Genomic DNA, 26,151 nt, shown 5'->3' with positions numbered 1-26,151 from the left:
CTTGATCTCTGCATCTCTCTTGATATTTTGATTCTTTTGGATATATAATTACAGAGAATAAAAGCTTGAATTTATAAACATAGGAAACTCCCCTGCTTTGGTCATTTGGTCTTTTATGTCTCTCTAGGGATGTTGAAAATGTAGCCAAAGATTGGGTCATGTGCATCATATTGTGGGGGTTTGGAGAAACACGGGGGGTACCCACCCCCAAAGGTCTCCGTTTCCCTACTCAGGGTCAGGATGCCCCACTTTAATAAGGGGGGCTTCCTGGACCTTGGTGACGTATTACAGACTTATGTCTGGGTCCCTTTAAATACGGCGGCACATCGAGTATGTTCCCGAGTAGAGAAGACTATTCTTATATATATGACCGTGTATGGAGTAGTTTAATTTTGTACATAATTTTTTTTTTTTTATATATATATATATATATTTTTTATGTTTTTCATATTCTGTACAATAATTCCTGAGTAATGCAGAGTTCGGGGTTACTAGGATCGCTATTGTATTTTTTATATTGCTATGGCAATAGTTATGTGGTCCTATCCTCCGTGTGGGCAAAGCCGCCCCTAGCTAACATGGCGCCATGGTCCTCGGAAGGCTCTGAGCAGCTGCAGGGCAGAGCATTGTGGGTCCCTGACTGTGATGTCACGGACATGTGCAGTAAGCACGTGGGAACGCCGTGATCATGGCTGCCATTACTGAGCTGTGTATGTAAGTGTACTCGGATTATAATATCGTTAGTAAGGACACCTGATTTGTTTTTAATAACAATTGGCTATTAAGCTATTTTTAATCACTTTCACGCAGTATGGTATTTATAATACCCGTCAATAGCTGTGGTTTGATGGGCTGAGTAACTTGCACAATTGCACTGTTACACTGATGATGCACAATAACACTGTTTAATACTATTGATTTTATTATATTTAATGATTTTCTAATGAGATATGAATGTGTTGGATATAAAATGTGGTCTCACCCTTGTATTCATTGCTTGACAAAGGATAACACATCCGAAACGTTGCCACGCCGTTCAGGCATTAAAGTCCACTTTTTTTCAATTATTTTGTGCTGCTTTTCCTTTTTTTGAGTTTATTACTTTTTGACCATTGGATTGCTGGTCGGAAGTGCTCTGCATGCCTTGTAAGGTAGTAAATTTGATGCTGTTCCAATTTTTTCACTATATATATATATATATATATATATATATATATATATATATATATTTATACTGTGCAAAAAAATAAAGGGAACACTTAAACAACAGAATATGACTCCAAGTAAATCAAACTTCTGTGAAATCAAACTGCCACTTAGGATGTAACACTGTTTGACAATCAATTTCACATGCTATTGTGGAAATGGAATAGACAACAGTTAGAAACTATTGGCAATTATCAAGACACACTCAATAAAGGATTGGTTCTGCAGGTGACCACATCTCAGTACCAATGCTTTCTGGCTGATGTTTTGGGGTCATTCCATGTCAAGTGAACCAATGATTTTTACCACTATATTTTTAATTCTTTTGAGATTTTGTTATTTGGTAATAGTGTATCAGAGAATGCAAAATGTGAAGAAAAAAAAAATTCTAGATTTTTTTAAAATTTTTTTATTGATTTTCAAAGTTCGGAAAAAGTGCGAATTTCGGTGTTGCCTGCCTTTACATTTCTCCCCATAACTCAGGCTAGAAAAGAGATAGAGAAACAAAATAAACACCATACTACTCAGAACTGTACAGGCTTTCACCAGATATGTCACAAGAGTATATTTAATAATATTTTACCTATGTGAACGCAAGCGCAAAACTTTAAAAATTTCAAAAACTGCACATGTGCCTGCTATGCTCCTAGCCACTTCTGCACCAAAACACAAGCTGGGATCGTGATGGGATCATATTTTTAAAAATAAAACTATTACAGTGTCAGTTCAAAAATCTTGATTTCAGGTCTGTTCAGCCTGTGGTGTAGAAGTGTGGGGTCCATATTTACCAAATAATCCATGATTGTTAGATATTCCTGTATTATTTTATTATGTTAGAGCTTAGAAGCAGGAGAGGACAGAGGAGAAGCTTTGTTAGGGCTGAGGATGACCAGGGGTAGACGGTGACTGCAGAGCAGATGACAGGCCGGCAGCTCCAGCCTCCAGAGGCCATATTCACACCAAATCTTATCACCCAGGCAACTCCTCAAATGGAGGGAGAAAAATATTCTTAACATCCAGTTCATGTATTGTACAAACCAGGACTACGGGGAGGAGGAGGAGAGTTTGTTATATTGGTTACAGGAAGCAGAACCCATCACAGGGACTCAGCAATACCGGACTGTCATCCCATGTAGTGGAAATAAAGACAGTGACGTCCATGACGTGGTAGAAGGCGGCACAAGATCGGCAATGGATGACACAACTGGCTATGTGACCTGTGAATATGATTGGCGCTGACGGCTACTGGACTCTCCAAAGATTGTGAAAATGAAGAAGTGACTTTTCTGCACCTTCTGGTCCAGCGCCGTCCTTTGTGTATCCAAGAAAATCAGACATTGTAAAAGTGAACAAAAATCAGATAGTAACTCAGGTGGAGCCGAACACCATGACAGCCGCACATACTCTGACACAGAAGGAAACGGCCATTGCTAGTGAGCGCCTATGGGCAAGATGACATTTCACCCACTAGAAGGGACACATTGATGATAACAGGCCAGTGTAAAAACCTACTATTAATTGTTGGATTAGTTCATATAGAACGAGGATTTAACTACTGGACTATTCTTCTTAAACACTTCATAAATGACATGTTTAGTGATATAGTAGAAAAAAAATTGTTCCATGTATAAATAGGTGGTAGAAATATTGGTTCTTTTAATCTTGTTTTTAACATAATTAGGACGAGACTGTATTTAGAAAACCACACTTGAGGATGTGATCACCTTTTATCTTTTGGTTTGTTCAATGAATTCAGGTTGAAAATGCTGAGCAAGTTGTTATGATGATTAAGATGTATTTATTCTGGCACTTCGGTATTTGTTTTTTGTATTTCTTTATTGTTACATATAAATGTTGAATGCAATAAGTTGTAATTTGAAAAGAAAAAGGGAAGAAACTAACACAAACATAAAATCAGATGATTCAAGGCTTAAAAAAAAATACAAATTTGATAGGTCCCAAGTTGAATCCCTGTACAAATATAAACAAGGACACAAGTAACCCACATGCATGTTTTCACAATTTTAAAACATACGTTTTTTTCAGAATTGCGCATCAAAATGTTTAATTTGATTTCACCAAAACAAAATATAAAGAAACATAGTCTTGTGACATATCAAATGAAAGCCGGTACCGTTCTGAGAAAAATGATGCCTCTCCCACCTCTATATCTTAATTCTAGCCCGAGATATGATAAAAAATGTAATGCCATACCAGGCCAAAATCTGCGCTTTTTTAAAACTTTAAAAATCTGTAAAAAATTAACTGATGAAGAAAAAAATTCTAAACTTTTAATTTGTAATTAACTAAAGTTGTACTTCATAAGACCAAAAAATAAAAAAAATCTAAAGACGTCAGGTAAAAAAAATATTCATATTTGGATCACTTGACATGGAATGACCCTTTGGTAACTTTTGAATGTTGGTTGTGCTTTCACACTCGTGGTAGCATGAGACGGACTCTACAACCCACACAAGTGGCTCAGGTAGTGCAGCTCATCCAGGATGGCACATCAATGCGAGCTGTGGCAAGAAGGTTGCTGTGTCTGTCAGCGTAGTGTACAGAGGCTGGAGGCGCTACCAGGAGACAGGCCAGTACACCAGGAGCCATAGGAGGGCAACAACCCAGCAGCAGGACCGCTACCCCAGCCTTTGTGCAAGGAGGAACAGGAGGAGCACTGCCAGAGCCATACAAAATGACCTACAGCAGGCCACAAATGTGCATGTGTCTGCACAAACGGTTAGATACTGACTCCATGAGGATGGTCTGAGTGCCCGACGTCCACAGATGGGGGTTGTGCTCACAGCCCAACACCGTGCAGGATGCTTAGCATTTGCCACAGAGCACCAGGATTGGCAAATTCGCCACTGGTGCCCTGTGCTCTTCACAGATGAAAGCAGAATCACACTGATCACATGTGACAGATGTGGCAGTCTGGAGACGCCGTGGAGAGCAATATGCTGCCTGCAACATCCTTCAGGATGACTGGTTTGGCAGTGGGTCAGTAATGGTGTGAGGAGGCATTTCTTTGGGGGACCACACAGCCCTCCATGTGCTCACCAGAGGTAGCCTGACTGCCATTAGGTACAGAGATGAGATCCTCAGAACCCCTTGTAAGACCATATGCTGGTGTGGTTGGCCCTGAGTTCCTCCGCAGTCACCAGACCTGAACCCAATAGAGATGGTTTGGGGTGAGCTGGACCGCAGAGTGAAGGCAAAAGGGCCAACAAGTGCTAAGCATCTCTGGGAACTCCTTCAAGATTGTTGGAAGACCATTCCCGGTGACTACCTCTTGAAGCTCATCTAGAGAATGCCAAGAGTGTGCAAAGCAGTCATCAAAGTAAAAGGTGGCTACTTTGAAGAACCTAGAATATAAGACATATTTTCAGTTGTTTCACACTTTTTTGTTAAGTATATAATTCCACATGTGTGAATTCATAGTTTTGATGCCTTCAGTGTGAATGTACAATATTTTCATAGTCATGAAAATACAGAAAAATCCTTAAATGAGGTGTGTCCAAACTTTTGGTCTGTACTGTAAATATATATATATATATATATATATATATATATATATATATACCGAATAGCCCACAGCTATCTCATTGGACCCTCTAGAATGTGAGTGTGCTGTAAATGGGGAGAGGGAAGTGAGGCAATGCAAAACATCTTCTCCAAACATTTCTATTTCCTCTAAACACTCCTGTTTCTTCTAGATACTTTTGTTTCCTTTAGACACTTCTGTTTTCTCCAAACACCTCTAGCGCCAATTTGTCTCTTGTAAGAATAAAAGGACTGGACATTGAAATTTAACTGCCCGATTTCCCTCCTAGATGTTGTTGGGTGGAAGTGGGTGGATGGCCGATATTTTTTCTAAAACATCTGGCCAGCTTAAATTCATGCTCTTGGCTTACACTAACCGATTGTCCTCCATCATTGTGGACAGGCTGAGAGTACTATGTTGGGAAGGAATTCATTACATTGAACCACCCAACTGAATGATTCAGCCACAACCTGACAAGACCTGTAGGGAGTCATGAGTCTTTAGGTCAGATTGTGTTCTGTGCAATGTCCCATTTATTGATCATTCCCTTATGCTGCTCCATGTGGTCAAAAAATAATGTCATCATAGCACCAAATATACAAATCTTTGCGTAAAGATCTCCAAATAACCCTATCAGACAGTTGTCTTTATGACACAACCCAATCACACCAGTAAATGTTACTTTATTCAGTGCGGCTGCCTTTCTATAGGTTTGGGTGGGATCAAGGATGCATTTTTAAAAGCCTTGGTCATTGGGGTCAATAGTTCCCCTTTCAGAAATAATTGGTGATATGTCCTCCAACAAAAGTTCCTTTTTGCTTTCAGTAGAAGAAAGATGGTTGGAGACCACTACTATAGATCATCCATACCTTAAAGATCTTCATTTTTAACTAAAGATCCTACAGATTAATAGTGTTTTTTTTGAGGTTTAGGTTCTCTACAGGTTGGAGAAGACTGAGTTTGGAGGTTTGGATATAATTTTTTGGGCTGTGTTATTTGATTGGATTTTCCCTTTAAATACATAAATCTATAATGTTCAGAAAAGAGTATCAAGTCGCAAAGCCGGATGGGAACAAGAGTTCTGCACTATGACTCACAGAGAGCGTCTTAGTCCTTTCTTAAGCCATAAATGTCTTGACTCCAATAAGACCGGATTTGCGCTTTTCACACGTAATGCATGAAAGATCTCCAGTATTTTATATATCAATAATCTATTCTATTCCCTTGATTGTGTTAATCTTACTAATGACAAATTAGCATTCTCTATGTATACTTCCTAGGTTTACAAATTAACACTACGGCTTTCAGGGGAGTAGGAATCAGCCACGCTTGCTAAAAGTCTCCGCGGATTGCCTGACACACAGCAGATTTTCACATTCTCTTTTAAAGCTTTCAGCTTCACTTGAAATAATTTATACATTTGCCTATCGGTCTCCTTTTTTTGCCTTGGGTGGGAGAAGAGGGTCAAACTGAGGGAACGATAAGTCATTGAAAAACTTTTTAATTTTTGTTTAATTTTCTTTTTTTTTTCTTTCGCTCAATTAACCCTTAGGGTACTAAATAGTAAGGATGATGTTTATCAGAGACGAATGGGGAAAAAAATTCAAAGGCAGTGCAACATAAAAGCCAGAGGTGCTACATACACTTACATGACCCAGAGAGGGATATTTATATGCTGCTGTTCTTTGGAGTGCGTTACAGGGAGGGGTCCTGCATATAGAGCAGTGAGCTATGTACAGACAAGAAACCACTACTAACAGTCGTCTATCTGATGGGAATTTCCCACATGTGCTCTTTGTTTTCACATAACATTAGAACTAAAGTTGTCCTTAATGACTCTATAAACTTTTTGTCATTGGGGACATTCATTTTTATAATATCTGTCTCATTATGTGTCATTTTGAAGCTATTTGGACTCTTAGAGACTCCAGAATGTCCTGGTGTCTTTTTGGAACTTCAATGACTTGGAGCTCAGTTGAGGGCTGACAACTTGACAAATTCATGAGGAGGGGGGAGCAAATCAATTTGTCTTGGGGGCTTGGCCAGTGAACTAAATATTTGGACAATGCAAAGCCCACCTATGATCAACTATGATCATGATTTCTATTATATTCTCGATCCTTGTAAATTAAATAATATCAGTATCAACTGGACATTTTGATTACACACCTTTCTCCCGTCATACTGTATCTTCACACTATTCTTCTTAGTACTGTCCCTTCACACTTTTCTTTCCCCTTTCTGTTCCTTCACAATCTTTTACCCTCATACTGTCCCTTCACACATTTCTCCACACTGTCCACTCGTGCTGCCTCCTCTGTATACTGCCACCTACACTACCCAGTCACTATACAGTTCCCATCACACTTTTCTCCCTTCATACTGTCTCTTTACACTCCCCACTACTTACACTTCACACATTTCTCCTCCCCATACTGTCTCCTCCCACATTCCCTCCATACTGTTTCCTCATACATTTCCCTCACCCCAACAGAGAATCAACATCTGGAAGGTACGAAGGTCAATCAAGAGCCTTGTGGCCAAGACTAGAAGGAGACTTTTTAACAGGTCAAAACTGTCATTTACAACAACATAATGGGTCACCAGAACCCATACCCAGCCTTAGGAAAGTGCACGAAGGTCCACATAAAATTTAGACTAAAGTCAGCCCACCCTGCCATTTTTGGCCAATGTGTTTGGAGACCTCCCAACTCTCATTTGACAGATAATTTGGGGAGACGGATCCAACCTGTGGATTTCCAATAACCAACCTTCTTTCATTTTGCAGCAGATAAGCTGCTGCCAGAAGAGTTCTCCTCATAGAGAACACCAGAGTGCTCGACTGAGCTTACCATTACCGAGTTGTGAGAGTTCACTATCAGCAGAATGATCTTTTGGCTGACAGCTAATACATATGGGGGGCTTATGCTTTATTTTTTGCTGGGGTACCTCAGGGGTGTTTATTACTATCACTTAATATTTATTGCATCTTACTATTATTAAATTACTCTTGAAGAAGGTAATTGGTCGCTGTTTGGCATTAGTGTTTGAGCACCATTTGGTGGTGTTTTTTTTAGGTGAACATATAGATTAGATGAATTTGGGGCTAAATTTGCAGGATTGGGTTGTCCAACTATGTAATGTGGATAGGTCTTACCAATTTCTCCCCAATGATAGATGTGTGGGGAATTAAAAGTTGAGCATATTGGATTACAACTTGTATGACTACTTGTTCTTACAGGAGAAAGGATTTGATAATAATTGTCAACTTAACAAGTGTTCAACATCCAGGGCCGGACTGGGACTAAAATTCAGCCCTGGCATTTGAACTCACACAGGCCCACTTGTCACATGGTGACTGTATAATATCTTTGTACACTTGTAGGCTACAAGAAGTGAGGGGAGTGTAACACGACTATATAACATATAATTACAGCTGTATCCAGCATTACAGCTCAGCCCCCATAGAATGTAATACAGCACAGCCCCCATAGAATGTAATACAGCCAGCCCCCATAGACTATAATACAGCACAGCCCCATAGAATGTAATGCTGCACAGCCCCCATAGAATGTAATGCAGCACAGCCCCCATAGAATGTAATGCAGCACAGCCCCCATAGAATGTAATGCAGCACAGCCCCCATAGAATGTAATGCAGCACAGCCCCATAGAATGTAATGCAGCCAGCCCCCATAGAATGTAATACAGCCAGCCCCCATAGAATGTAATGCAGCACAGCCCCCATAGAATGTAATGCAGCACAGCCCCCATAGAATGTAATGCAGCCAGCCCCCATAGAATGTAATACAGCCAGCCCCCATAGACTATAATACAGTACAGCCCCATAGAATGTAATGCTGCACAGCCCCCATAGAATGTAATACAGCACAGCCCCCATATAATGTAATACAGCCAGCCCCCATAGACTATAATACAGCACAGCCCCATAGAATGTAATGCTGCACAGCCCCCATAGAATGTAATGCAGCACAGCCCCCATAGAATGTAATGCAGCACAGCTCCATAGAATGTAATACAGCCAGCCCCCATAGAATGTAATACAGCCAGCCCCCATAGAATGTAATGCAGCACAGCCCCCATAGAATGTAATGCAGCAGAGGCCCATAGAATATTATGCAGCACAGGCCCATAGAATATAATGCAGCACAGGCCCATAGAATATAATGCAGCACAGGCCCATAGAATATAATGCAGCAGAGGCCCATAGAATTGAATGCAGCACAGCCCCATAGAATATAATGCAGCACAGCCCCATAGAATATAATGCAGCACAGCCCCATAGAATATAATGCAGCACAGGCCCATAGAATATAATGCAGCACAGGCCCATAGAATATAATGCAGCACAGGCCCATAGAATATAATGCAGCACAGGCCCATAGAATGGAATGCAGCACAGCCCCATAGAATGTAATACAGCCAGCCCCCATAGAATGTAATACAGCCAGCCCCCATAGAATGTAATGCAGCACAGCCCCACAGAATATAATGCAGCACAGGCCCATAGAATATAATGCAGCACAGGCCCATAGAATATAATGCAGCACAGGCCCATAGAATGGAATGCAGCACAGCCCCATAGAATATAATGCAGCACAGCCCCATAGAATGGAATGCAGCACAGCCCCATAGAATGGAATGCAGCCAGCCCCATAGAATATAATGCAGCAGAGGCCCATAGAATGGAATGCAGCCAGCCCCATAGAATGGAATGCAGCACAGCCCCCCCCCCCCAATAGCTCCACAATCCAGTCATCACTCATTGATAAAAAAACAAAAAACACTCTACTCACCTTTCCTCCTGCCCCGCGCTGCTCTGGCTCTGGTCTCAGCAGTCGCAGTCTGCCAGCCCGGTCACAGAGCAGGTGCGTGATGATATGACGTCATCGCGCACCCGCAGTGTCAGCGGCAGGCAGAGCGGGGAATGATGGGAGAGGAAGCGTCAGCAGACGCTCTCTCTTCCATCATTGCATTCAACTGTACCGGCGTCTATGACGCCGGTATAGTTGAATGCGGGGCCGGGAGTGCGCCGACAGCGGGGAGAGTGTGCCGACAGCGGGGAGAGTGTGCCGACAGCGGCACACTCGAGCGGCCCACTACTGCCACCGGCCCTTCTGGCATTTGCCAGAACTGCCCGATGGCCAGTCCGGCCCTGTGACAACATCTATCTAAGGCAATGTTGAGGCATCATGGAGCATTTCATTTTTTCAATTTATGGTGCTTTGCTATGGTTATTTGTGTGGCATATGATAAACCACCAAATGGAATAGGAGGAAGCACCATCGTAAGGTGGGAGATTTGTAAAAATAGGGATATACATACAAATAAAGAAACTAGCCAAGAGATTATTAATGCCTGCCTTTCAAGAGGGCTCAACACATTTATGCCTTATGCAGACAGCCCATTAAATTTGATTATATAATGTAATACATTATTTTCCCTGTGGAGACGCTGCAGGAATATTGAACACTTTCTGTCAAATTCTTGGCAGATTAATGATGAGAACTGGGGATAGAAGAAGTAAAAAACCTTGTCATAATTTTATCATCTAGGAACCTTCTAACAAAAGGGGATTGTCCAATGTGGTTAACCTTTAATATTGATAACTTCTCATTTAGAGGAGTTATCTCAAGATAACTGGGGTCCGACTACTGGGTGCTCCATTAATCCTGAGTTCTGCATTGCAGCGTAGATTGAGCGTATGGAGCTCTGCTCTGTTCATTGTTTATGGGGTTATCTCCAAAGTCTTATAAGACTTAGGCCATGTGCATACGTTCAGTATTTTTCACGGTTTTTTTGCGTTTTTTCGCTATAAAAACGTGATAAAAACGCGAAAAAAACGCTTACATATGCCTCCCATTATTTTCAGTGTATTCCACATTTTTTGTGCACATGCTGCATTTTTTTTCCGCGAAAAAATCGCATTGCGGAAAAAAAAGCAACATGTTCATTAAATTTGCGGAATTGCGGGGGTTCCGCACACCTAGGAATGCATTGATCTGCTTACTTTCCGCATGTGGCTGTGCACACCATGCGGGAAGTAAGCAGATCATGTGCGGTTGGTACCCAGGGTGGAGGAGAGGAGACTCTCCTCCACGGACTGGGCACCATATAATTGGTCAAAAAAAAGAATTAAAATAAAAAATAGTCATATACTCACCCTATGATGGCCCGGAGTGTTCCCGCCTCTCAGCGGTGCATGCTCTCTCTTCCGTTCCTATAGATGGTGTGGTTCAGGACCTGCGATGACGTCACTGTCTTGTGATTGGTCGCGTGACCGCTCATGTGACCGCTCACGTGACCGTGACATCATCGAAGGTCCTGAACCACACCATCTATAGGAACGGACGCCGCTGAGAAGGTCGGCTGTCTGCAGAGGGTGAGTATAACCATTTTTTAATTATTTTTAACATGATATCTTTTTACTATTGATGCTGCATAAGCAGCATCTATAGTAAATAGTTGGTCACACTTGTCAAACAGTATGTTTGACAAGTGTGACCAACCTGTCAGTCAGTTTTCCAAGCGATGCTACAGATCGCTTGGAAAACTTTAGCATTCTGCAAGCTAATTACGCTTGCAAAATGCTAAAAACACGAAAAAAAGGGGAAAAAAACGCAAAAAAAAAATGCGGATTTCTTGCAGAAAATTTCCGGTTTTCTTCAGGAGATTTCTGCAAGAAATCCTGACGTGTGCACATACCCTTAGGATAGTGTGTGAAGAAACCAGATTGTATCTTAATTTCCCAGACAGCCATCTTTTTGCAAAGCCAAAAGAACTGGCTTTTTGTCTGTATATTGGCTTGTGAATTTAGGTGTTTGTGTCTGGTGGGTCAAGAGGACAGACTTGCCCACTGATATACTATCTAACATACTGTGTAAGTCTGTAATAGTGACTGTACATTGAGTGTGTGAAGCTTTGTTTATTGATGTGTGCTTATATGCTAATAGTGCTACTTAATCCCATCACCATTGTTTACCTTATCTTGATGTTGGACTGAAAGACCCTGGGTAATTCTAAAAATAGCTTACATGCCTTGGGTATAAAAAAGACTCTGAGATCACATCCTGGGAGTCTGAAATATTACAGAGCTACCAGCCAGACATTCTGCAAGCCGCCCAACAGACAAGAGAAAGGACTGCAGCCAATTCCTCATGGCACCATCACGAGGGACACTGATCTATGATTCTATGGGATACAACCAAGGGGTTTTCGGCTCCGGTTGGAAGGACACAGATCTGATCCAGTGACCATCTCTGCACCATGGATATGTTTGGAGAAAGCCAGGGTTGGGACCCGCTGGTCGCCTGGTTCCATGGAGATGGTCAGATAAGCCAGGTGGTGACTCTCGTGTCAACTGGCTTTGGACCTTGTATGGACTCTATGGACAGTTCTTGGTCATCTCCCTATGCTTGTCGTTACCCCTTCTCTGTGCGTTCATCCACAGATGGAGTAGCGACCCTGGGAGCTCTGACATCGTGTCAACTGGCTTTGGACCTTGTATGGACTCTATGGACAGTTCTTGGTCATCTCCCTATGCTTGTCGTTACCCCTTCTCTGTGCGTTCATCCACAGATGGAGTAGCGACCCTGGGAGCTCTGACATCGTGTCAACTGGCTTTGGACCTTGTATGGACTCTATGGACAGCTCTTGGTCATCTCCCTATGCTTGTCGTTACCCCTTCTCTGTGCGTTCATCCACAGATGGAGTAGCGACCCTGGAAGCTCTGACATCGTGTCATACTGGAAATACGTGGAGACGCAGTGATATTTTCTATGCGCCCATGTACCCATACAATTCCAGGCATGTTGGGAATGTTCTGTTTGCTATTGTGTGCTGTGGTTCAATAAAGTATTGCCACCCTGTTTTACCTTAACCCTGTGTTGTCTGTGTAGTGTATTGCCCACTGGGAGATAGAGCGGGCGTTCAGTGGTATGAGCCATGGTCCATGCAGTCTTGCCAAAGACAGCCGGGCCAGCGGACGAGAGCACCCACTGACCCCGCTTCTCCGTAACAATTGGTGGCAGCAGTGGGACACTACTCAGCCCGGCGGAACCGGGGGAGCTGCAGGGGACTGGTGTTCTCACACACCATCCAGGGCTCCACAACAAGGGAGGTATACAGACAGACCCAGCAGACCATTGATGAGGCATGCACAGCAGGTTTTGGATGCCACTATATCCAACCCCACCAAATCAGCCTTGGGAAGAGGACCAGAGTGGCTATATGATCTCAACAAGAATTGGAAACTACAGGAGATGTTCCAGCTTCAACAGATTGAATAGAATTTAATGCAGGAGCTACGAAATGTGGAGGAAGCCATGCGCGGACCCAGTGGATACCAGTGGTTGCTCTTCAATTACATATGGAGTTTGTTTTAGTGGGGAGCATGTGGAATATGCTCTAAGGAAACTGGATGATCGGAAGCCTATCATGTCTGGTTAATTAAGATGGGGGAGGAATGTGAAGAAACCAGATTGTATCTTAATTTCCCAGACAGCCATGTTTTTGCAAAGCCAAAAGAACTGGCTTTTTGTCTGTATATTGGCTTGTGAATTTAGGTGTTTGTGTCTGGTGGGTCAAGAGGACAGACTTGCCCACTGATATACTATCTAACATACTGTGTAAGTCTGTAATAGTGACTGTACATTGAGTGTGTGAAGCTTTGTTTATTGATGTGTGCTTATATGCTAATAGTGCTACTTAATCCCATCACCATTGCTTACCTTATCTTGATGTTGGACTGAAAGACCCTGGGTAATTCTAAAAATAGCTTACATGCCTTGGGTATAAAAAAGACTCTGAGATCACATGCTGGGAGTCTGAAGTTATACAGAGCTACCAGCCAGACATTCTGCAAACCGCCCAACAGACAAGAGAAAGGACTGCAGCCAATTCATCATGGCACCATCACAAGGGATACTGATCTATGATTCTATAGGATACAACCTAGGGGTTTTCGGCTCCGGTTGGAAGGACACAGATCTGATCCAGTGACCATCTCTGCACCATGGATATGTTTGGAGAAAGCCAGGGTTGGGACCTGCTGGTCACCTGGTTCCATGGAGATGGTCAGATAAGCCAGGTGGTGACTCTCGTGTCAACTGGCTTTGGACCTTGTATGGACTCTATGGACAGTTCTTGGTCATCTCCCTATGCTTGTCGTTACCCCTTCTCTATGCGTTCATCCACAGATGGAGTAGCGATCCTGGGAGCTCTGACATCTTGTCAACTGGCTTTGGACCTTGTATGGACTCTATGGACCATGTATTTCCAGTATGACATGATGTCAGAGTTCCCAGGGTCGCTACTCCATCTGTGGTTGAGCGCACAGAGAAGGGGTAACGACAAGCATAGGGAGATGACATGATGTCAGAGTTCCCAGGGTCGCTACTCCATCTGTGGTTGAGCGCACAGAGAAGGGGTAACGACAAGCATAGGGAGATGACCATGGTCATCTCCCTATGCTTGTCGTTACCCCTTCTCTGTGCGCTCAACCACAGATGGAGTAGCGACCCTGGGAACTCTGACATCATGTCATCTCCCTATGCTTGTCGTTACCCCTTCTCTGTGCGCTCAACCACAGATGGAGTAGCGACCCTGGGAACTCTGACATCATGTCATCTCCCTATGCTTGTCGTTACCCCTTCTCTGTGCGCTCAACCACAGATGGAGTAGCGACCCTGGGAACTCTGACATCATGTCATCTCCCTATGCTTGTCGTTACCCCTTCTCTGTGCGCTCAACCACAGATGGAGTAGCGACCCTGGGAACTCTGACATCATGTCATACTGGAAATACATGGAGATGCAGTGATCTTTTATATGCGCCCATGTAACCAAACAATTCCAGTCATGGTGGGATTGTTGTGTTTGCTATTGTGTGTTGTGGTTCAATAAAGTATTGCCACACTGTTTTACCTTAACCCTGTGTTGTCTGTGTAGTGTATTGCCCATGGGGAGATAGAGCGGGTGTTCAGTGGTATAAGCCATGGTCCATGCAGTCTTGCTAAAGACAGCCGGGCCAGCGGACGAGAGCACCCACTGACCCCGTTTCTCCACACAGTGGTTGGGTCCCCTTGCAATCTTAGGACAACCCCTTTAAGGCTCTGCTCAGTTATGCATTCAAATCATCTATTGGCAATTTTGTCAGACTTCATGGCAAGAATTTTGCTAAGTACATTGCTATTCTTGCTGTCAAAACTATGGAAATCTCTAAATAACCCAGACAGACCCCATTAAAAGTCAGTGTGGTCCATGGGGCATGAAAGGGATCGGTGTTTCTACTTCAAAGCGAACAGAAACAACAGCAAGTGGCCATATAATGCCAACAAAGTGCCATCGGGTGCCATCTCTGCAAAGTACCACCATTTAGTACAATTATCGTAGGAGGTAGGATCAGTGGCCATAACGTTTTAGCTTGGGGGATACATAACATTCCACCTCTCTGGATACAAGTGGCGAAAGTTGGTGTTCCAGGCATAACGTCTGATTGCTGAACACATTCCTTCTTTTTTTTTTGCTCTTTTCCTTAGCTGAATTCACAGTTTTTTCACTTGAGTGAAAACCAGCTGCAAATGGCAAAAATCACTTGTGGAACAAAACAGATTGCGAAGATGCGGTGTCTCCATGTTTTACATGTAGCGGAAAAAAAAGTACAGCTTAGAAATATAAGATTCAATTTAAAAAAAAATACAAAAAATGTCCCTTTTTACCTTCGAAGACCAAAGAGTCCGATTTTTTTGCATTTGGCTTCATCGAGGCCATTGTTTTAGGTTTGATCCACTAAATAAAGAGGGTAAATAGATGCAGTGTTGTCGTCTCAGAACTTGAAAAGGATCCGAGCCGTACTCCAAATCCATCTAATAGATTCGGCACATTAAGCCTTTGGTATAAATTAAAGGTTTGCGATACTGAAAGCTAAACTAATGCACATGCACTTAGAAAGTTCCTTTAATTTCGAGTCCGAGATGATGAAATGTCGCCATAAATCTTCATTTTCAGGAGAGCTCGTTGAGAGTCGAGATATAAGGCAAATACACAGATATGGATACGCGGTATTTAACCTTGGATAGCGCAGCGGGGTAAATCCCTATATATGTGCTACCCCAATTAATTTTTGTCTATCGACACCAGGGAGCAAGACATTACAAAGTTGGATCTATTTTTCTTTAAATATTCACCGCATTCGACCTCCCGTCTGACTTTTCAACACATGCCCCTTCGATATCTCTCCTAGAGAAATGTATGCAGACTTTATTGGCATTATGTTGCCATGATTTACCCTTAGACCATTCCGGAATCTGAGTTTTTTTGATTTATTTACCATCATTTTGAAGTACAAACAACATTTTACTTATTACTTGTTTGGTAGGTGGGATGAAAAAAAATGTAATACCAGAGCGGGGCTTCATTTTTCAGGTGAAATAGTGCGATGATTATGAACGTAGCTCAGGTCATTATGGACACCATAATACAGTACGTTTACTTTTTTTTCAGTTCAGTTTGTTTTCATATAAAAGTGCTTTAAATGGAGGAAAAAAATTGTCATTCTTTTATTTCTGTAATATTTTTAAATGTTTTATTTGTGCATTTTTTACCTTTTTAGTGCTGTAAGGAGACTTGGTTATGTTATCATTTGATGGCCCACAAATATATATGGCTTTACTTTTGTATTGCATGTACAGTAGCCTTGCATCTGGGTGTAGTAAGATGGCAACTATAGGGGTTATCATTACAGAGCGCTGTGTAATGCTTCATTTCTCCTGTAGTGGTGCTGTAGGGTTATAAAAAACATGCTAATAGATACCCTCACAGATCACTGCTGATCGCTGGAGATCCCATTAGAGGGAAAAATCCCTTTATGAATAATAAAAGACAGACATCATGCTAAGCCCTGCCTCATAATACTAACATGGCAGTCATGGGGACCATTGCTAAGTGCCCAGCTCTCATGACAAATTATTGGCACCATGCAATCATGTCCAATAACATGCCAAAGAGTTGACAGAGGGAGCCACCATCCTGTGCCTAACTACTTAGATGCTGTGGTTGTTATTGACCATAGAATATAAAGGGTTAACAGCTAGGATCAGCAATGGGGACCATTGTTATCTGCCCAGCTTTCATAACAAAACATTTTCACCATCCAGTCATTAACAGTAAGGTGCCTAAGAGTTGACAGAGGGAGCCATCTTCCTGTACTTAGCCACATAGTTGCTGTGGTTGCTATTGACAACAGCATCTAAAGGGTAAAAAGCTAGGATCAGCCATGGGGACCATTTATAAAGGAGCAGCTGTCATGACAAAACATTGGCACTATGCAATCATGTCCAATAACATGCTGAAGAGTTGACAGAGGGAGCCACCGTCTTCTGCCTAACCACTTAGAAGCCGATATTGACCTAAGAATCTAAAGGGTTAACAGCTAGGATCAGCAATGGGAGCCATTGTTAAGTGTCCAGCTATCATGGCAAAACATTTTCACCAGTCATTAACAGTAAGGTGCCAAAGAATTGACAGAGGGAGCCAGCTTCCTCTACCTAAGCACATAGTTGACTGTGGTTGCTATTGGCCACAGCATCTAAAAGGTTAACAGCTAGGATCAGCCATGGGGACCACTATACCATCTAACAGGCTAGCAGTGAGGATCAGTCATGGCAAATAAAGTGCTGATGAATTGACAGAGGGAACGCCTTGCTCTGCCGAAGCACTTAGATGCTATTGCCCAGAGGTTTAACATACTCATGTTCCATCACTCCCATTGCTGCAGAGGCTCAGACTCAGCTCTTGAGCGCACACAGAATATTACAGTACGTCATATTACAGTAAATCAACTGCAATTACATCCTTTGGGACCACAGAGTTAAAGGGTACTTAAAAGATACCTAACAGATGGATCATAGAGAATAATGATTTGTCTAGGAGACATGTCCTGCCCAGTATTACACAGTCAAAATGTATTTGATTGATTGTAATACTTCATTTCTCCTGTGGAGGCACTGCAGAGAAATAGAACACTTACTAATAGGTTAGCGCATAGATCATCTCTGATTGCTGGATATCCAATTAGAGTGAAAATCCCTTTATTGATAACAAAAGGTTGAAATAAAATATACATTTTTCATAGGCATAAATAGAAAATACCATTCAGTAAGTAACCAGAGACTTTCGCTATTTTCCAAGCGCTGAGTCACATGTCTTTTTTTGTACTGTAAACCATACGCCACGCCGAAGCCGGTAGCACTATTAGCATAACCCATAGCCTGTGACACCGATTTGTACACAAGGCCATGTTTTATTTATTTTTAATCTGCCCCAATCAGTAATAAAAATAATCAATAGGCTCGCTGCTGGGATGGGGAAAAGGCCATTTGGGGGCTCTCTTTTTTTTTTTTTTTTGCATTTTTTTTTTCCGGCCTGTGTTGAGTCAGGGGAAAATAATTTCTAGAACACGGTAGGAATCCATATGGTTGAGATCAAAGGTGTTACTGGGTGCATGATTCTGCTTTATTGCCAGGCACTGCTGTTAATTAGAAAACAAGATCAGAAGCAGTATTAAAATCCAATTAAATTGATATGAACAGATTGCCAAGTGATGTTCACTAATGTATAATTGAGCACCATGCAAATTTCGGTGACTGTCTTTTGTGTTCTTCCCCCCTCACTCTGGAATGAATGATGAAGCTATGTAGTTTTTCGTCGTTGACGAAGATAAACAAGTTAATGCGCTGATCTAGGGGGTATTGCTTGGGTGATTGATGAAAATGAGAACGGAATATTAAAGTCTGACTTTTTGCCTATTTTTGATGTTCTTTATTTTTTTGTATTTTTTCAATCTCGGAAACAGTTTAAATTTTTCTTTGTTTTTTAATTTGTTTTTTTCTCTCTTTTTGTTGCTCGACGGCATTATAAATAGCTGGTGGCGACGTTGTTAGTGGTTTTGATTTATGCTTATTTTTACTTTTAATTACAGCTATTTTATTGTTTGCAAGTTTGAGTAAATAACAGGATTGATGCTTTTTCCAATAAGAGAGAAAGAGGGTTATAGGCACCAATGTGGTCTGTGGCTCACTATTAGGGTTTCTGTCTTCCATGCTAAAGATCTCATAGTGACCACAAGATATGGGATAAGGGAGCAATTAACTATTTCTTCTTCAAGTGTTAAAATTCTGGAATCGGTACTTAAATATACCCAATAGTTATTGCAGTGTTGTTATCCCCTCTCTCCACTTCCCCCCCCCCCCCCAAATTCACAATACACATGCATGCTTGGTTTGGTTAAGCATGCATCTGTTCTCACTATATTCAATAAAGAGAGTTGAGTATAATTTTATAATTTGCAACCAAAAAATATTGATGTTTATTCTAGTAAGAGAAGTGGGCAATAAGCACGATTGCAGTCTATGGCTCACTGTTAGTGTTTCTGCCTTCCATACTACAGGTGCCATATTGCCTAGACCACTTAATGTGGGGTGGAGCAGCAATAACCTATAGAGTTAAAATGACTAAATTGGGACTTAAACACACCTTCAATGGTTGTTGCAGCTATTCCTGGAACCCACTCACCAAATACATGCATTAACAGTTTTGCTGAGCGTGCATTCGTTCACAAATGTGTAGACTAGTTCCAGATAAATGTGGGGACAGGGCAACTCTCTTAAAAATAGCCAATTAGGGAACTTGAAATTCAATATGCTTGACCACGTTTTTTTTTCTAAATACATTTAAATGAGCTGATAATTAGCCTTCATTCCCCAATTTCAGCCAGTGTAAACATTGGAGGACAGAGATACAAAAGGTTCCGTGTGGAAGAACAATATATGGGCCCTTTTCAGTCCAATAGCTCATCACAATGCACAGTTCTCCCTGTTTGAGAGGTGGAAATGGGTCCCCTTACCTCTGGGGCCCCTGTGCGATTGCAAAGGTTGCACCAATAATACGTCTGCCCCGAGTGTAAATATACCAGCAATTACATAGTTTCGTGCACACAAGGGTTTTTGCACCATAACTTTATGGAAAAATAATATGACTTTTCATCCTATTTTTTACCTATAATATACTGGAATGTAGAAATGCATCTGTATATACCAGTACAATATGTCTTTAAAAAAAATTGAGATCTTTAGGCAGAAAAAAATCAATTATACACAACAATGCAATTTGTGGCTCACTGTTACAGTTTCTGCCTAGCATACTACGGATCCCAAGATTGAGTTGCAAAACAACCAGCTACAAAACATAGCAGGATATATACTTAGCACAGTCAGGGGACTAAAGGAAACTGGAATCCCCTTACTTGTGACCTCATAGGAGAAGAATCTACATAGGGAGACAATTGCAGTGACTAGTTTCAGAAGCTACAGAGTGAACATCAATGCTACTAGGATAAGCAAGAATTAGAGTATAGATCAGACCTTAGCAGAGCCCCCTATTCCTTGGGCCCCTGAGAAGCTGAACCGGCTGCCCATGTGGTATTTTCACACTTACATTTTACATAGAAACAGTCAGGTACATGCGTAACATGCATTGAAACACCCAGTAACATACAGGAACATGAACATGTACATGAAAACTTCCAGTAAGAGAGGAAAGATGAGTCTTCAGCCTCTGGATGCAAACAATAAATGTTACAATACACCGACTGTATTAGAAATCTTGCAAATAATGAAAAATTCAAAGAATAGAATTTGTTTATTGTCTTATCTGCGGCCAGTTCTAATGCCACGGCCAAGACGCAGAGAGGCCTCGCCCTGAGCACCCAGATCTGTTCAGTTATCCATTGAAGACAAGAAGCAACCTGTCCAGGTGCCGCATACATCCCAACCAAGACGTGAACAAGTTAAATAAAGCAGAAAATACCTTCAAATATGTAATCTTACACCAAGGAAGAGATCAAAAGACCATCTATGAAAACAGGGCCCCATCCTATCTGCTGACTTTCTAGGTATTTTTCACATAATTATGTCTGGAGTTATAATCCATCTTGAATACTAATGGCTTCCAAATAGTGGTTCTCCAGTCATTAGGACTTGATGGGGGTTGTTATTTTGCCACCGCTAAAGAATCACAAGTATAATAATACCTCCTATCTCTCCAGGAAAGTTTGGGAAGCAGCTGGAGAAAGGACATCAAAGTCTTAAGGAAGAGTCAGCAAATCTTCTGGTTCCTACCAAAACCTTCCAGAAAGAAGGGTTCTTCTGACCCAGAGTTCCGGGAGGGTGGGGCCGGAGAAGTTGAGTGGGGTGAAGATTTAAGCGTAAAAGCGGCTTGGTATGTAAATTGTGAACGGCTAGTGGTGAAAATTTCACGGGCGGTCAGAATGCAACTCCCCTAGTGAGAGAAAGTTGGCAAGCATGGGAATTGACCCTGGACATGGACAATTGAGCAATGGCTCTATTCATCCTGAGCCTCCTAGCTTAATATTACAATATAGCACTATCATGAGACCTAGAGGTAAAGCAAAAGATGAAATGGGGCAAGAACATGTAAGGTGAAAAAGTAATGTCAGCCAATGTCACTCAAAAGCCACAGAAAAAAAAGGGAAACTCTCCATCCCCCGAATCCAAGAAAAAAAAAATGACATTGCTTATATTGGTGGATCCCAAAAATGTTGAGATCATGCCGCCCTAAACCAATTAATCTAGGGTTCATGTGGTGATATCAGCGGAGTTGACCATGTGATGTCATCAGTATAGACAACGAGATAAAAAGTTTTTCTCATCATGTCAATCCCTCTTTATGTGATACAGTTCAAAAATAAAAAAAATGCCAGAGTTTTCTCAATAGACCCCTGCTTCACATGTGCAGTTCTATCCATTTTCAGTGTAGCACGACTCGAAGCATGGTAGGACTGCTGGCCTGAACTGTCAATCAGGTAAAAGTGAGAGGTCAGCAACTGAGACAGAGGGATCTAGGCGAAACCAGCAGATGAGAATAACACTTAAACCCTGAACTGAAAACAGCTGATGCAATGTGAAATGCAAATGGACAGCCATTACTAATGACCACACTGATCCAATATCATGAAGAATCTAAATGTGAAAAATGTATGCCTGGTGAACGTCTCCGGGTGATCTTCGTCCATCTCATCCACCCAATCAATGCTATAAACACTTACATGTGATCCAAGTTAAAATCTGAGGAACCTCAGAGACCCCTCCACTCAACCGAAACTAAGATAATAAGTGATAACGAGCACCAAACTAGATATGAGCCAATCTGCTGAAATTTTGAATTCATCAGATTCTCTTGATTATAGCCAGAAAATTATTTTTGTACTGAATAAATTTGGCACAAATAAATTGAATTTGTTTGCAAGGAGCTGAAAAAAAATCTGATACTGTCCTCTCGTCGATGCACCCCATACTGTTCCTTCTGTCGATTCTTCTTTCTTCTTTTTTTTGACCTTCGGACCTGCCGCTCTCCATTGAAGCCTATGCGGTTATGCGGCATGGATATTAATGATGTGTGTTATGACCCACATGACGGCATAGGAAGAACATCAGCAATGGAGGACTGCAACGAGAAAAATGCCGAAAAGGATTGATCCTTGGATCTGGAATAGCAAAGGCCGATGAGTGGTGAATATTATAGTTTATTGCTATTTAGCCCTCTCCAAACCCTCTGAAACCACCTACCAAGCTAAAATTTTGCTGGATTGGAGCAATCCAAGCAAACCAAATTGTATAAATAGTGAATTTGAGCCATCTAGAATCATTTCTACGCCGTAACCTATTACCAGCTTGTGTCTGGCACTACCAATACCAATACCGCATACTACCAGTAAACAGGTGTGGCTTTTTTTGCAAAAAAAGCAGGCACTTACTGAACACAATTCCTTTACTGCTAGAGTATCATATTGGGCATAGGGTTTGCCTGGCATTCACAAGTAGCACTGTCTTTCATCCTCGGCTTTGTACTTTCTGTAGAGGAAGAGTTTAATGTGCGATGTATCATTAATTGTGTCTTCTCACATTTGGCGCACAGAAGCCTGATAAAATTTCACCTTTTAATGAAATAAATGACTCAATTAACAAGATGAAAAACAGCAGTACAGTGGCAGACCCTCTTGGTGGTATAGAAAAAAGCATATAAAAGAATTATCTTGGCGGGGTGTTAATACAAGGAAAGCCACAATACACAGCAGGCACCTGCATTGACTGACAGGCGTCCTGCATTGCTGACAGATCCATCAGTTTGCTGACCGCTGGCTTGAGTTAACCGCGCCACCCTAGGAATAAATTGTTCTGTAAAATGTTGGTGCAGGCAATTTATTCCTGTTAAAGCTGCTGCACTGAGCTTTTGTCTGGTAGTCTGACCTACATGAGCAGCGGGTCGCTGGTTCACAAAATATTGACCTTGGGTCTACAAACACTGTGGGAATCTCAAATAGGCAGCCAAGGACCTTGGTAATTATGGGAACACTGTCAACATTCTTAACTTTAGCCCATTTTATCAAGTCTATAATCCTATGCAGCCCTGGTATGGGCGTACTTTTTAGGCGTCACGTCTACACTATGTTTCCCTACCTCCCATCATTCCTTGTATACATTAGTGCATGGTTCATCCTTAGCCTCCTGGCTGAGAAATATAACTCTAATATAGAAGAACAGCCAGAAACATACACCAGCACAGAAAAGAAAACAAGAAGGAGAAAGTTGAGTAATGAGTACACTGGGTAATATAATTGTAGACAAAGTCTCGCATTAAGGTTGGCTCTAGTAAAACCATGCCCAAAAGTGGGGAGCATATTTGTCCAAGTAGTTCTAGGATTAGAGCCTAAAAGGCATAAAAAGATGTTCATAATCACAGTATGCAATATGCAAAACAATGGTGATTTGGAACCTCCTCGGGAACTCTTATGGCTCCTAAGTGGCCTATAAATCAGGAATAACTGGATAGAATACCAAGTTCAAGACATTTAGCGAGACAAACTCATTAAAAGGGTTATCTGCTTGGACTTTTATATTTTTGGAAAATGTAAAGGTGGTGAACGGGGATGGACTCCCTTCCAATCAGAAAACAATGATGCTCAGAAAAGTGGGATCATATCAAATATTGAAATGGGCTTTATTGGTTTACCATTCCAGTTGAGCGCATTTTCACTGGAATCGGCTGGTAGATTCAATATGGTCCAAATTGAATGTGCTCGTATATCTTGTGGAGTGCCCCTCACCAGTCGCTGATGTAGCTGATGACTCGGTCAACCACTTGCTTCGGTTCTTCAATCTTCTCATCTTCAGTCTCCTCTTCAGGATCTTCCAACTCTCACTAGGTCTCACAATGTGGTCACCGCAAGTCACAGCGCTAAAAGATCCCAGACAGAATACAGTTCGGAAAAGTGGAAGATAGAAGATGAGAACACCGAGGCACAGATCTGAATTGCAGATAACCAGGTGGGGAGCTCCAGCCTCAGGACAGGTGAGGTGCAGCGTAGGACAGGTGAGTATAATCATTTAATTTTTTTTATCCACTTCCCGGCCCTATAAAAAATTGTGCAAATTGAAAACAAAAAACACAGATTATGGTGAACAGTTTTGGAAATTTGTAACAAATTTGATCCATTGTAAATTGAATCTCTCATCTCAAGTGACTATACTATTTATCTATTGACTGAAGGGCTCACTATTTTTTTCTAGTAGACAATGGTGGCCAGATAATAATTCTGCTTCAAAGCCCTTCTTCTATTTGAAGAGGGTGAGCGCAGGAAAATTTACATTGCCTTTGGAAACAAGGAACTATTTCAATCATGTGCATGCCTTTAGTTAGATGATAAGCTTATAACATTGTGGAGAAAATCTTGATGTTTCCCAGACATGACACATATCATTGCCCACTGACCAAAGTTCACATACAAAAGGTGTATGGTTTCTATAATCCCCTTCAAGTTTCATGTAGTCCGAGGGGCATCTTTACCTCCTTGTCTGTCACCATCATTTCTGTAAAAGTAAAGACGACAATGGAGCAAATGACTCATCTGTGGACTGATAAAAGACTTTGGCTAGTCATTTAGTTATAATTCGTTTGCTCTATAGATTCAGTTTTCTTCTATACATACCATCCTCTATCAAGTTAGGTGTGACTTTTACGAATAAGAAAACCAGGTCATCTTAGATATGGGAAAGAAGATTTTTTTTTTTTTCATCAATGTAAAAGAATGTAAAATCATAACTAATCATGAAAAATTGGCCAAGCAAATAAATTTGAAATAATTCAATTTTTAAATTATATATCTAGAGGATAAAAATTTTGAAAAACTGAAAAAAAATATAAAAAAATAAAGAGTAGTAATGAGCAAATATTTTGAAATTCAAATTCTCTGAACCTTACTTAAAAACTTGTTTGCAGCTAATCTATTTGGGGCAAATAAAAAGTACTACAAAGCCTCCAATAATTTGTATGACACTATTCTGTTTTCTTACACCAAATCTTCTTTTCTTTTATACTGTCACACACGCTCTGTATCTTGAGTGTTTTACGGTTTTCACCCCTTATATCCATGGTGGAGCTGTAAATTGTGATGTCCTTTCATTATGGCTGCTGCATTCCCTGCCTCTGCTTTTATATGGTATATCCTGTTTACCTGTGCTATATACCATGTGATGCGATAGTTGCAAGGTATTATGGGTAAGTCTAGCCAAAGTCATGGGATCTTTTTGTGGCTGACTCAAATTGTTCAATTTCAGAGGGGTTCAACAAATTGCTAAATATTTGACAGGTATTCCATTAGAATCTAATCTAATACATATGATATATGTATATATGTGTATATATATATATATATATATATATATATATATATACACAGTATATATATAAATATATATATATATATATATATATATATATATATATATATATATATATATATGTATTTATTTATTTTTATTTTTTTTAATAGAAAATAAGTAAAAAATTCTGAAAAGAAACTAAATAATGGGCTTTACTGAAATAATAGTTTTTTTTTCATTCTAGATTCAATATATGGCACCTGCTTTATATGTTGACTTCATATTCAATTATTGGATAACAATTATCAGATATATCTGGCCTGGCACCAGGGAACATCTTGTGTTGAGAATGTGTGGAATATGACTTTGATATACAGAGAAGTGCAGTCATACATATATATATAGATAAGCACAATTCTGGTTTCTTAGGAGACATGTCAAATTTTATATCTATTTATAGGAAAATGACAGATGTCTCAAGAACGAAAAATTCCCCCCCCAAAAAAAACTCTTCGAAAAATACTCACCAAAATGCAGTTAAATGCTTATTAGCAAAAAAGAAGGAGAATTCATTATCGTATGAACGTAAAGGAATAAAAAAATTATTTTGGATGTGAATGTGATATTAACCCTTTGTGGTCTGAAAT

General features: G+C 41.0%; 1 long non-coding RNA gene across 2 annotated transcripts; it reads left to right on the top strand.

Moving 5' to 3' along the window:
• Positions 1 to 619: 619 nt before the first annotated feature.
• On the top strand, positions 620 to 26,151 carry LOC143778084 (uncharacterized). 2 transcript variants are annotated; one of them, XR_013216482.1, is made up of 6 exons: positions 620 to 714; positions 20,488 to 20,718; positions 20,872 to 21,044; positions 22,207 to 22,354; positions 24,017 to 24,215; positions 25,965 to 26,151. It is a non-coding gene; the product is annotated as an uncharacterized LOC143778084 (long non-coding RNA). The 2 variants fall into 2 exon arrangements; XR_013216481.1 differs by having other exon boundaries at positions 24,029 to 24,215; positions 25,965 to 26,148.

The sequence above is a fragment of the Ranitomeya variabilis genome, chromosome 1, assembly GCF_051348905.1.
Source record: "Ranitomeya variabilis isolate aRanVar5 chromosome 1, aRanVar5.hap1, whole genome shotgun sequence".
Lineage (NCBI taxonomy): Eukaryota > Metazoa > Chordata > Amphibia > Anura > Dendrobatidae > Ranitomeya > Ranitomeya variabilis.
Note: the sequence above shows the minus strand (reverse complement) of the source record. Positions and strands in the feature narration are given on the sequence as shown.